The 13,249-nt window shown below is 36.0% G+C and overlaps 1 protein-coding gene across 2 annotated transcripts in view; it reads right to left on the minus strand.

Annotated features, from left to right (window-relative positions):
* The window catches only part of SOX6 (SRY-box transcription factor 6), a 769,230-nt gene that overhangs the window by 743,523 nt on the left and 12,458 nt on the right, over positions 1 to 13,249 (minus strand). The window contains exon 3 of one of the 2 annotated variants that reach the window (XM_057299104.2): positions 1,921 to 1,996. The gene's annotated coding sequence lies outside the window, so the exon portion shown is untranslated. Of the gene's footprint in view, positions 1 to 1,920; positions 2,109 to 13,249 lie in introns of those variants that run through there. The other variant, XM_057299106.2, reaches the window with a different exon arrangement.

A 13,249-nucleotide genomic window follows, 5' to 3' on the forward strand; every position in this document is an offset into this window, starting at 1 on the left:
GGTGTGACTGATTCCAAACAAATATTCTCTCCACTATATCATGCTGCCACCTTAAAGGATCTTAGAAATCATCTAGCCGACCCTCTTCTTTTACAAATAAAAAACTGAGATCCAGAAAGACAAGTGATTTGCCCAAGGTGACACAGCATTAACTGACAGAGCCACAGTGACCCCAGACTTTCTGATTTCTGAATCAGATTTTTTCTTAGAAAGCACATGGCCTTATGCTAATAGGTGCATCCAAACTATAACTAAGAAATTTTCTGCAAGTATGAGGTGGCCAAAAATATCAGAAAAAAACATTTTAACAAGCATTTACAAACTAATAAAAAACTAGAAAAAAATACAATTATAACAGTAGAATACAATGCATTACATTGCCAAAATCTTTTACTAAATTGTTTTTAAAAGAAAAATTTGAGAATATAGACAAAATAGTCCTCTATTTTACATTACATAAATAATTTACTTCACAATATAAACAACATTTTATTTCATATGGATAATACATTCAGAATATGCCTGCTTAGAGAAATCATACATGTGCTGTTGTGGAAACAATAAATAAATAAGTAATAAAAAATTTAAAAAGGAGAAATCATACTTTGTTCCTAAAAATTTAAGTTTTCCTAATAGCTAGTAACTCTAAAATTCATACGAGTATAAAATTTGCACAATTTTGAAACTAAACAAGAAACCAAGCAAAGTATCTAGAGTTAATAATAATAGATAAAAGAAGGAACAGCCAAACCCAGGAATCCTACACTGCCTACTTCCAGAATTCAGTCACTGCTCTGCAAAACACTAAACCATGTATCAATTTACTCAATCCATGAAGCAATGCAGTCTACTTTGTCACAACTACACTTCCCCAGCTCCTTCCACTCCTGCAGAACTCAAATCAGGCAGCTACTAAATCATCTCAAGTTGCTCCTGTCACTTGGTGACCAATGGAGAAAACTGTGATCCAACTTTTCTTTGCCAAAAATGTTTTACTTCCCCACTAAGCACATGGTGTCCATACTCACGATTCTGCCCATGTGTGAATATGTTTTTTAATTGCCATAATAAAAAGCTAGAAAATATAACCTCCATCATGAACCACTTAGTTGTTAAAAACATCTATGCCTCCATTTAACTCCTTCCTCATATTCCAAAGAATTCTACATAATTTTTCAAAAGTATTAGAAATAATAAAATATAAATTATTTGACTTTTAGCATTGCAACACTATTTATTACTACAAATGATAATTAGTTTAGCTATCTTATAGTTCAAATAGGTTTATGTAGACTATCCTAGCGAACAAGAAATTATGTACAGCATTGTTGTATGGAAAAAAAAACATCTGCTTGCATGGAACTTTTGTTTGATTTCCAACTTCCCTAAAATTACTAAACTTTCAAAGTTCTTTTCATACAATGTCATGTTCATTGTTTTTCCCTCAGAAAAATTTCCCTCATAAAAAAGAGGTTATTATAAATACCTTTGTTATTTACCTACCAGTTGTTCCAAATGTGTCTTTTAATTTTCTTTCTTTTCTTTTTTTTTTTTTTTTTTTTCAGACAGAGTCTTGCTCTGTCACCAGGCTGGAATGCAGTGGCGCATCTCGGCTCACTGCAACCTCCGCCTCCCGGGTTCAAGCAATTCTCCTGCCTCAGCCTCCCAAATAGCTGGGACTACAGGTGAGCACCACCACGCCCAGCTAATTTTTGTACTTTTAGTAGAGACGGGGTTTCACCATGTTGGCCAGAATGGTCTCGATCTCTTGACCTTGTGATCCGCCCGCCTCGGCCTCCCAAAGTGCTGGGATTACAGGCGTGAGCCACTGCGCCCAGCCGTTGTCTTCTAATTTTCATTAGGTCTTTTATGTCTACCAGATGTGTCTCTTGCTGCTCCTCATTAGAATATGCAAATTACCTCAGTATATATTGGACTTCTGTAGATTTCAAGGCTCTGATTTAAAAGTTGTCATTTAGAATCCGGCAAAACAGTCCTGTTGGAAAAGTTTCAAAAAATAAATTTCAGTACTTTGGAGCCCTTTCCCACTATAGAAACTAAAAAAATCCTGTGTCAAACATAGATAAATGACCCATTATTAGAGTACATTACAGTGGAATGTTACTAAAAGCATGAGTAAATCATGTTTACCTTGTACAGCATGGGACCTGCTCCCATTCTGTTATGGAAAGCCTAAACCTGCACTGTCCAACGGGATAGCCAATAGCCACATGGGGCTCTAAGGTGCTAGAAATATGACTAGCCTTAATTGAGAAGGGCTGTAGTATAAAGTACCCACCAGATTTTTGAAGAAAAGAATCTAAAATATCTCTCATTAGTAATTTTTACAATTACATATTGAAATAATACTATTTTTGATATGTTGGGTTACATAACATATATTATAAACATAAATTCCACCTGTTGCTTTTCACCTTTTTTAGTATGGCTACTAGAAAATTTTAAATTACACATGTGATTCACATTTGTGACTCAGATTATATTTCTGTAGAATAGCATTGTCTTGCTATAATAAATAAGATTTTTATAGTTAAGTTAGTTTTTGGTGTTTTTATTTTCCCCAAAGAAACAGTTTATGATTAATGTGTTGTGGATAGCCCATAGGAAGCAAGGTCCTTAATGAAAACTTAAACTTTTAATGAGAATTAGAAAGAAAAAAAAAAGGAGTGGGGAATAAAAGAGGAACAGAAACATTGTAGGAATAGATAATAAATATTAATTTCCTCTCTACTCAAAGCAAAAAGTACTATATATTCAAAAACACTGTAACAGTTAAAGGTGTTTATTATTATTAAAACACTGCTTAGCAAGGAAGTAAAAAAAAAGATTAAAACAATAGTTTAATGGTTTTGAAGTTTTACTTTTTTCCAACTACTCTCAGTTCCTTGAAGGAACAAAAATTAGCAAAAAAGAAAAAAAAATCAACTGCTTTTCCCTGTATCAAATGATAGGTAGTAAGAAATTTCAAAGTTCTAGTCTCCAAAGAATAGTACTATAATTTTTTTTAAATAAGCATTAGAGGCCAGACACGGTGATTCATGCCTGTAATCCCAGCACTTTGGAAAGCCGAGGTGGGAGGATCAAGTACAGGCCAGGAGTTCAGGGACAGCCTGGCCAACATGGTGAAACCTCGTCTCTACTAAAAATACAAAAATTTATCCAGGCATGGTGGTGCACACCTGTAATCCCAGCTACTTGGGAGGCTGAGGCCCAAGAATTGCTTCAGCCTGGGAAGCGGAGGTCGCAATGAACTGACACTGTGCCACTGCACTCTAGTCCGGGTGACAGAGCAAGACTCTGTCTGAAAAAAAATAAATAAAAAGCATTAGTAATCAGGTGTGGTAGTATGCACCTATAGTCTCAGCTACTAGGGAGGCTGAGGTCAGAGGATCACTTGAGCTTAGGAGCTGGAGGCCAGCTTGGGCAACATAGAGAGAACCCATCTCTTTAAAACAAAACAAAAAAAGGTATTAGTAAGGCTGGTCAGTATCCATGTATCATTTTCTTCTGAGAAAGTTCACATGCTTCATATTAGTGATCATTTCATTTCAATGGTTGTAAAGGAACAGTTCAAATTTTATGGTCTGAGCATATGGGAGTATAAATTGGTACAAGCAGTTTGGAAAACCTTTTGGCATTATTATCTACTCCTAAGCATATCCCCAACAGTAACACATGCACATTTATATAAAAAATATACAAAAATGTTCATAGCAGCATCATTCATAATAAGTCAAAAACTGGAAACAACTCACATACCCATCAACAAATGAATTCATACAATGGCATACTATATAGAATAAAATGAACCAACCACTACTAAAAAACAGTAATGATTCTCATAAATATAACATTGTGTAAAGGAAGTTAGATATAAAAAAATTGTATGATTCTATTTAAATAAAGCTCAAAAACAGAAAAAAATTAATTTATGATCTTAGAAGTCAGGATAGTTACCTTTGAGGGGGTCATAGTAATTGGGAAGGAAGGAAGGAGTCAGCGGCACTGAAAATGTTTTATTTCTTGACCCAGGTAGTGGTTATATAGATATGTTCATTTTGTGATGAATGAGCTATATATGCTTATGATTTGTATACTTTTCTGTATGTCTATTATGTTTTCATCAAAATATAAATCAAAAAATAAAATCTGTGGTCATACTAAAATTTTGTTTTATATTATGAATTAAAATATCATTTGAAATTAGGAATATTTTTGCTAAACTGAGTTTTTTAAATGTGGTTTTATCCTTAAGATTACTTTCATATTTATTAAACTCATAGAATCACAGAGCGTTACAGATGGAAGAAACTTAGAATAAACTAGTTTGGCTCTGTGAGAAGTTAGGTGACTTGGCCAAGATCATATCAGTATCAGTAATGAGACTAAAATTTAGAACTTTCATATTATATTACAGAACTTTTTAAGTTTTTAATTTCAGAGAGTTAGACTCCATTAGAAAGAACTAGGATTTCTTCTGAAATCTTGATTTATAATGCTAAAAGAAAAAAATCTACACGTCACCAAATGTTATTCATTTTTCTATTTCTTTTATAATAAAATAATGAATAAGTCATAAAACAAGGAAGGAAAATCATTCTTGGCTGTTTGGTGAGGAACTTTATAAGAATTGGTAACCTATGTCCTTTGTATATCTTTTTGAAACTTACTCTTCATGAAAACAGATATAGAACATTTGTATTCAATTACCATATTAAAAACAGAACAGTCTCAATACACACTACCCTCTTTCTCTTACTTTTTGCAGCTTGTTTGTAAACAAGTTTAGCAGTAGCACAATCAAGAAGTATTGATTCCTTCTAGAAATGCACCTACATTTGAGCTATTCACAATTCACAAAAATTCAAGGATATAACTAGTTATTCTCCTCGTTTCCTTCAGACTTTAAAATATGGCAACTCTTCCTCTTTGTTCTTTTTTTTTTTTTTAAGCTTTTCTTCTGGCTCAGAAATGTAAAATAAGCTATGGCAACATCCATTATATCTGTTCTTTTCCTGTTTTTCTTTTCTTTTTTTTTCCAACCATTTTGTTTTGGGGGAGGGAAAAGAAGGAGAGTTCTAAGAAAAGCTTTTTGTAACAGGTTCAAAAGTATAAAAGCCATTTCAAGCTCCAGACATTTGTAGCCTTTATTTCTTTAGTCCTTGAAAGGGCTTTTTAAATGTTAACAGCTAAGATAGGACTGCTTTCCTATACTGATGTTCCAGGCTTCATTTCCTTTGTAGTCTTGAGTTCTTCCCCATCCTCAATCCCCCAATAACCTCCATGCAGGCTTCTTTTTCAAAACAAAACAAACAACAATTTAAAAAAAAAATATTTCATTCCTCATGATACACATACAAGCAGACTTCTAAGATCCCATACACAATGGACATATCTAATGACTTAGAGAATTAAAATATTTTGCTTGAATTTCTTCCATATTTGGTGATTTAATGTGCCCACTTATGCTTTCATTTCTAAAATAATAACATGTCACCTGCAAAGTTATTACAGCTAAAATAGCTAACAAGAAGCTTTGTTGACCCCCTCCTTCAGGAATGCTGAAATGCAATCTTCAAAAAATACCAGCCAAAACATGTTCATTTATGTGTTTAAATTTTTTTAAATCAGTATGTACATATTATCCTGGTTCAGAAATAAATTACATATATGCCAAGAAACAAGTCTGAAACACTGTATTCCAAGGTCTTAATAGTGATTATTATTCCTGAGTGGTGAGATTATAAATGTTTTTATTTTTTAATTTTATTCTTGCTTCTGAATATATTCTAATTTATCTTCAGTGTATATGCATTGTTTGTGACAAGGGAAAATATTACTCTTCATTTTAAAAATAAATGCTGTTTTATTATTTTTCAGCACATCATATAGGTACTTTTAAAACATCCACATATATAGGCCAGGTGTGGTGGCTCATGCCTGTAATCCCAGCACTTTGGGAAGTTAAGGTGGATGGATTGCTTGAGCACAGGAGTTGGAGACCAGCCTGGGCAACATGGCAAAACCTTTCCTTTATTTTTAAAATTAAAAAAAAAAAAAAAAAAAAGAGAGACAGAGAAATCCAAAGGTATACACTTATATTTAACTACTCATATTACACAAGTACATAATTTTAAAATGTAATTTCCAAAACTGTAAAATTATAAGTCATATAAATTTAAAAACAGCATGAGTCAAAATGTTGAGTGTCAAAGAGTTTACTTAACTGAGTAATTAATGAGGAAACCAGTAAGTTAAAACCAATTCATTACAGAATTTGATTTACAGAAATTTGTATTCTCTACTGGATAAAGTCCATTTGCATTGCCAAGAATAGGAATCATTTGCGTTGTTATGGGCCAAAATCATTTGCATCCTTTTCAGATGTATAAAATTTAACTTTTATCCCTCTACAGAGTTGTAAAATAGCCTAGTCAATCAAAGATGATCAAAAGTACACACTCATTTAGAATCAGATAATCCCTGGAGAGAACCTACACATTCAGCACTCCCCTGAAAGAAAACCCAGTTATCAGTTTTGCCTGCTTCCAAGTCTTTAACAAATTTTCCTGATATAATTTACTAATTAGTAAACATGCTTTCTTATGTATCACCTAGAAATGTTTAGTTAAGTTTTCTGTACCTTGATATAATCAAGGCATATCAGAGAATATTTGAGGTGAGTATAAACTTCAGAAACTTCACACCAGGCCAGGTACAGTGGCTCATACCTGTAATGCCAACATTTTGGGAGGCCAAGGCCAGAGGATCGCTTGAGTCCAGGAGTTCGAGGCTAGCCTGGGCAACATAGTGAGACCTCACCTCTACAAAAAATAAACAAAATTAGCTATGCAAGGTGGTATGTGCTTGTAGTCCAGCTACTAAGGAGGCTGAGGTGAGAGGATTGCTTGATCCCAGGAGGTAGAGGCTGCACCACTGCACCCCAGCCTGGGCAACAGAACAAAATTGTCTCAAAAAACAAACAAACAAAAAAAAACAAAAACACTTTATATCAGTTTAAATCATGGAACATTAGTAAATTATAAAGACATAATGAAATACTGATATATCAAAAAGCTTATCCACCATGATCAAGTGGGCTTTATCCCTGGGATGCAAGGCTGGTTCAATATATGCAAATCAATAAATGTAATCCAGCATATAAACAGAACCAAAGCAACCACTGTGGAAGTCAGTGTGGCGATTCCTCAGGGATCTAGAACTAGAAATACCATTTGACCCAGCCATCCCATTACTGGGTATATACCCAAAGGACTATAAATCATGCTGCTATAAAGACACATGCACACGTATGTTTATTGCGGCACTATTCACAATAGCAAAGACTTGGAACCAACCCAAATGTCCAACAATGATAGACTGGATTAAGAAAATGTGGCACATATACACCATGGAATACTATGCAGCCATAAAAAATGATGAGTTCATGTCCTTTGTAGGGACATGGATGAAATTGGAAATCATCATTCTCAGTAAACTATCACAAGGACAAAAAACCAAACACTGCATGTTCTCACTCATAGATGGGAATTGAACAATGAGAATACATGGACACAGGAAGGGGAACATCACACTCTGGGGCCTGTTGTGGGGTCGGGGTAGGGGGGAGGGATAGCATTAGGAGATATACCTAATGCTAAATGACAATTTAATGGGTGCAGCACACCAGCATGGCACATGTATACATATGTAACTAACCTGCACATTGTGCACATGTACCCTAAAACTTAAAAGTATAATAATAAAAAAAAGAAAGATGAACACAAAAAGAAAAAAAAAGAAATACTGATATATGAAATAGTTAATACTGTATAAAATATGAGTAATTTTTATGTATGCAATATAAAAACATAATCACAAACAAAATATCCATGAGGAAACAAGCTGTCAAACAAAATATGATCAACTTTGAGTTTTCCTATCAGCAACTTTTCGAAGTTGAGAAAATTTTAAGGGATAAAATCTTAAAACTGAGAAAAGTCCAGTAGCATCTTCCCAGTGAACCACAAAGGGACTATACTGAGGAGACCCCCAACTCAAAGGAAATAGACTGTAGCACCAATTGGCCAACTTTGGGTAAGTAGTGGGGTACATTTTACCCAGGTGAAGGACGTGAATGGGCCTGAGGCCCAACTTAGGACAATCTCTCCTAAGATAGAGAAAGTTAAAGGCCCCTCTTAATAAAAGGCAAGGACGCTTGATTAAACTTAGGTTCAAGGCCCAACTTAGGAAGCTTAGAGTCCTTCCTAAGATTTAGGGGGTTAGAGGCCCCACTCAGAAAAGTCTACATTGGTTAAAAATGGATTTGGCACTATGGAATGTGAACCACTATTCTCTTTGGATTAATCTGCCTTGCACTCTTTGCTGATGGCTATGGGTGATAGGATTAGGTATGTACAAGATCATGGGACATGGGGAACTTTTTTTCTCCCCCAAGGGGGAAACTTGAGAGCTGATGGATCTGCTGGAAAAGATCCCTTCACAACTGACAAGCAGCCGCCTGAATTTTGATTCAGTGTCACTGCAATGGGTGGGTCTTTCTCTAGCCTCCCTGAGCTCTCTAACTTCCCTGTTCCATGCAGGCAATGCTTCTCTCTCTCTCTCTCTCTCTCTCTCTCTCTTTCCTGCCAGCCGTGTGAAGACTTGACTGCTTCCCCTTCACCTTTCACCATGATTGTAAGTTTCCTGAGGCCTCCCCAGCCATGCCTCTAGTATAGCCTGCAGAACTGTGAGTCAATTAAACCTGTTTTCTTCATTAATTATCCACTTTTAGGGAGTTCTTTATGGCACTGTGATAATGGAATAATACAGAAAATTGCACAGACAAATGGAACAGAATAGAGCCCAGAAATAAGGCTGCACATCTACAACCATCTGACCTTTGACAAAGCTGACAAAAACAAGCAATGGGGAAAAGACTCCCTATTCAATAAATGGTGCTGGGATAACTGGTTAGTCATATGCAGAAGATGGAAGCTGGACCCCTTCCTTACACAAAAATCAACTTAAGATGGATTAAAGACTTAAATGTAAAACCAAAAACTATAAAAACCCTGAAAGACAACCTAGGCAATACCATCCTGGACATAAGAATGGGCAAAGATTTCATGACAAAGACACCAAAAACCATCACGACAAAAGCAAAACTATAATAAACTTAAGAAATTCTACACAGCAAAAAAAAACTATATCAATAGAATAAGTAGACAACCTACAGAATGGGAGAAAGTATTTGCAAACTATGCATCTGACAAAGGTCTAATATCCAGCATCTATAAGGAACTTAAATAAACTAAACAAATTTACAAGAGAGAAATAAACAACCCCATTAAAAAGTGGGCAATGGGCCGGGTGCAGTGGTTCACACCTGTAATCTCAGCACTTCGGAGGCCGAGGCAGGCGGATCATTTGATGTCAGGAGTTCAAGACCAGCCTGGCCAACATGGTGAGACCTTGTCTGTATAAAAATACAAAAATTAGCTGGGTGTGGTAGCACATGCCTTTAATCCCAGCCACTTGGGAGGCTGAGACAGGAGAATCACTTGAACCCAAGAGGCAGAGGCTGCAGTGAGCCAAGATCACACCACTGCACTCCAGCCTGGGCAACAAAGTGAAACTCTGTCTCAAAAAAAAAAAGGCAAAGGACATGAAATGACACTTCTGAAAAGAAAACATACATGCAGCCAATGAGCATATGGAAAAAACCTCAATGTCACTATCATTAGAGAAATACACATCAAAACCACAAAGAGATACCATCTCACACCAGTCAAAATGGCCGTTATTAAAAAGTAAAAAACAACAGATGCTGGCACAGTTGCAGAGAAAAGGGAACACCCACACGCTGCTGGTGGGAGTGTAAATTAGCTCAACCATTGTGAAAAGCAGTATGGCAATTCCTCAAAGAGCTAAAAGGAGAACTACCATTCAATCCAGGAATCTCATTACTGGGTATATACCCAAAGGAATATAAATCACTCTACCATAAGACACACGCACACAAATTTTCATTGCAGTACTATTCACAGTAGCAAAGACATGAAATCAACCTAATTGTCCATCAATTATAGACTGGATAAAGAAAATATAGTACATATACACCATGGAATACTATGCAGTCATAAAAAAGGATGAGATCATGTCTTCTGCAGGAATATGGATAGAGCTGAAGGCCATTATCCTTAGCAAACTAACGCAGCAACAGAAAACCAAATACCACATGTTTTCACTTATAAGAGGCATCTAAATGATAAGAACTTATGAACACAAAGAAGGAAACAACAGACACTGGGGGCTTCTTGCGGAGGGGGAAGGTGGGAGGAGCAAGAGGAGCCGAGAAGATAACTATTGGATACTGGGTTTAATACCTGGGTGATGAGATAATATGTGCAACAAACTTCTGTGGCATGTGTTTACCTATGTAACAAACCTTCACATGTACCCACAAACCTAAAATGAAAGTTAAAAGAAAAAGAAAAAAAAAACTGAGAAAAGTCCATCTACAGCCAGGCGCAATAGCTCACACCTGTAATCCTAGCACTTTGGGAAGCTGAGGCGGGCAGATCACTTGAGGCCAGGAGTTGGAGACCAGCCTGGCCAACATGGTGAAACCCCATCTCTACTAAAAATACAAAAATTAGCCCGGCGTGGTGGGGGGGGCCTGTGATCCCAGCTACTTGAACCTGGGAGGCAGAAGTTGCAGTGAGTCAAGACAGCCACTGCACTCCAGCCTGGGTGACAGAGAGAGACTCCAACTCAAAAAATAAAAAAGAAAGAAAAGTCCATCCTCTCAATTTTTCCCCTTTCCCCTCTCAACTAAGAAATGATTGTTGTTATTTGAATTTTACAATGGAACAACTAAATCCAAATCACAGAAGCATAGTCAGATGAAGAAACTTGACGCCCAAAGAATTTCTGTGACTCTCTGAAGTCTCAAAACCACTGATTCAACAACACTAGTTTGTATACAAATTATAATTCACATTTGTACTATATTACATAAAACTGGGCCTTAAACATATAAGTAATTTTTAAATTACTGAATATAATAACTAATTAGTTAATTGATACACACAAGCACATTGAGGGAATACTTGGATTTTTAGACTGTTGTCTTGAAAGAGAATAAGTCTCCTTTCTTGGAGGTAAGCATCCCAAATTTGCAGAAAATTATTTGCAAGTTTTCACTCAATAAACATGTATACCATATGTGAATTAACTCTGTGTAGCAGCATAACATAGTGATTAACAGCATAAACACTTAGAGCCAGACTAGGCCATCAGCTCCACTACTTCTACTCTGCCTCAGTTTCCTGATCTGTAAAACAGGATAATAATAGTATGTAACAAATGTAAAGCATATGTAAGGAACACACTGGGCACAAAATAAGCATTACCAACATGTTTGTCAAGTTGGTGGTTCTAAAAACGTGGTCTTCATTCAGAATGACTGTAGGCTTTAAAAAAAAAAGAGGGACAATAAAATGTGGTCCTCAGACCAGCAGCAGCAACATCTGAGAATTTGTTAGAAATATAAATTTTGGAACTCATCAGAGACCTACTAAATCAGAAACTCTGGGGTAGGGCTCAGCAATCTAGGCTTAAACAAAACATCTTTCAGGTGATTCCAATGCCCATTAACGTTTGGGAACCATTGCTGCAAATTAATAAGATTTTATCTCTTCCTCTCTAGACTTTAGTGCATGTGTGTGTATATATATTCATTAGTATACTTGGTGTTTTGCACATCTCATCTTTTGTCATAAAACTACTCAAACGTAGTTTCAACACTGAAGGTAACTTCACACCCACTAGGATGTTTATAATAAAAAAGATGACAAATGTTGGCAATGATGTGGAGAAATTGAACTCTTTATACACTGCTGGTGGGAATGTAAAATGGTACAGCCACTTTGGAAAACAGTCTGACAGTTCCTCAAAAAGTTAAATATAGTGTAACCATGTGATCCAGCAATTCCACTCCTAGACATATACCCACAAGAATTGGAAACAAAGTCACACAAAATCTCTTCTACACAAATGTTCATTGTAGCATTATTCATAATAGAAAAAAGTAGAAACAACCCAAATGCCTATAACTGATGAATGGACAAACAAAATACAGTATATCCATACAATGGAATCTTATTCAGCCATAAAAAGGAATGAAGTACTGATACATTCAACAATATAAGTGAACCTTAAAAACATGCCAAGTGGCTGGGCGCAGTGGCTCATGCCCATAATCCCAACACTTTGGAAGGCCAAAGTGGGTGGATCCCTCGAACCCAGGAGTTAGACACCAGTGTGGACAACATGGTGAAACCTTTCCTCTACAAAAAAATACAAAAATTAGCTGGGTGTGGTGGTGCGCACCTATAGTCCCAGCTACTGAGGAGGCTGAGACAGAGGTTGCAGTGAGCAGAGATCATGCCACTGCACTCCAGTCTGAGTGACAGAGTGAGACCCTGTCTTAAAAAAAAAAAGAAAAAAAATGCTAAGTGAAAGGAACCAGTCACAAAAGACCACATATTGTATGATTCCATTTATATGAAATGGCTAGAAGAGGCAAATATAGAGAGATAGGAAGCAGATTAATGGTTGCCTGGGGTTGGGGGTGATGAGAGGAAAACAAGGAGGAGGGATGGCTAACAGGTACAGAGTTTCTTTTTTTCTCTCTCTATTTTTCCTCATTTGGATGAAGAAAGAAAAATTCAGTTAGCTAAGGATTTAAGTCAACTAAATTTCAATTAATTGAAATGTTAGGAAAATTAAGTGTTTTTTATTTATAGATGTTATAGTATTACTAATAGATGAACTTTTTAAAAAATTAGAATTTTCAGCACAACCTTAGAATAACTTCTTATTCTGTACTAATTTTAGATTTTTGAAACATGAATGTTAAATATAAAGTTAATTGTTTTAAATTGTTTAGTTAATGACCACCAAAAACAATACCTCCCTTTCTATTTGAACTGTCTTAAAACTCAGAGTTAAATTTAAACCTTAGCTGCGAAAAGGTCTATTTCAGGTTCTTCTAATATCTACCTCAGGTATAAAATTTCTTTTGAGGGTGATGAAAATGTTATAAAATCAACAGTGATGGCTGGGCATGGTGGTTCACGCCTATAATCCCAGTACTTTGGGAGGCCAAGGCGGGAGGATTACTTGAGGTTGGGAGTTCAAGACCAGCCTGGCCAACATGGTG

This window comes from Pan paniscus, chromosome 9 (assembly GCF_029289425.2).
Source record: "Pan paniscus chromosome 9, NHGRI_mPanPan1-v2.0_pri, whole genome shotgun sequence".
Classification (NCBI taxonomy): domain Eukaryota; kingdom Metazoa; phylum Chordata; class Mammalia; order Primates; family Hominidae; genus Pan; species Pan paniscus.